This window comes from Apteryx rowi, unplaced genomic scaffold, assembly GCF_003343035.1.
Source record: "Apteryx rowi isolate R43461 unplaced genomic scaffold, aptRow1 scaffold_1459, whole genome shotgun sequence".
NCBI lineage: Eukaryota > Metazoa > Chordata > Aves > Apterygiformes > Apterygidae > Apteryx > Apteryx rowi.
In genome coordinates this window covers 20,202-21,166 of record NW_020447707.1, presented here as the reverse complement: position 1 = coordinate 21,166, position 965 = coordinate 20,202, and positions in this window count along the sequence as shown.

Below are 965 nucleotides of genomic sequence, written 5' to 3'. Positions count from 1 at the left end.
GTAAATCCATGCTGCCTCTTCCCTATCACCTTCTTCTCCCTCATGTGCCCAGAAATGAGTGGACTCACTCCATGACACACTCCTCAACCAATTGAGGCTGAATGGCCTGTCATTCCCTGGATTGCCCTCTGGGCCTTTTTTGAAGATGGATGTAACGTTTGCCTTTCTGCAGTTATTGGGACCTCACYCCATCTYCAYGACCTTTCGAAGATGACAGAGGGCAGCCTTGCTATGACAGGGACCAGCTCTCTCAATGTCCTTGGATGTCGCCGTTGCAATCCCCCTGACTTGTAGGTGTTGAGTTCTTGCAAGTCATGCCTCACTCAGCCCTCATCCCCTGCTGGCTCTTTTTCTCCTCTGGAGCCCTGACTCRAGGCACAACAGCTCATGAGATCGTGTTGGTGAAGACTGAAGCCAAGAAGGCATTGAGCTCCTCAGACCTATCTGCATCTGCTATTACTAGAGCCCCTGCCCCATTCAGCAGTGAGCCCAGGTGTTCCTTGCTTATTCTTTCTCTGCTAGTGGAGTAGTAGCAGCTCTTCTTCGTGCCCTTGATGTCCCCTCTAAGTGTCTACCCTCTGGGAGSTTTGGTTTCATCATCCCTACTTTGGTGGACAAGAGTGTCCTGTTTAGCCAAGCCCATCTCCCCAAATGTCTCCTAGTTTAAAATGACTATCGGTATGGACCATCCTTGTGCTTGGTGGCTGCTGCCCTTAAAGACCTGCTGGCTTTCCTAAGCTCCATTGCCCTTCAAAGCTGTCTCCAATGGGATCCCCCACCAGTCCCCTGAAGAGGACAAAGTTTCCTCCTTTGAAGGCTGGAGTCTGTACACTACCATTGTCCTTCCTCACTGCCCTCACGATCTRGKACTCCACTGTTCCATAGTCACTGCAGCCAAGGTTTCCACAGATTATCACAGCCCTCATCAGAGCTTCCTTGTGTGTGAGTACCAGATCCAGGTGAGC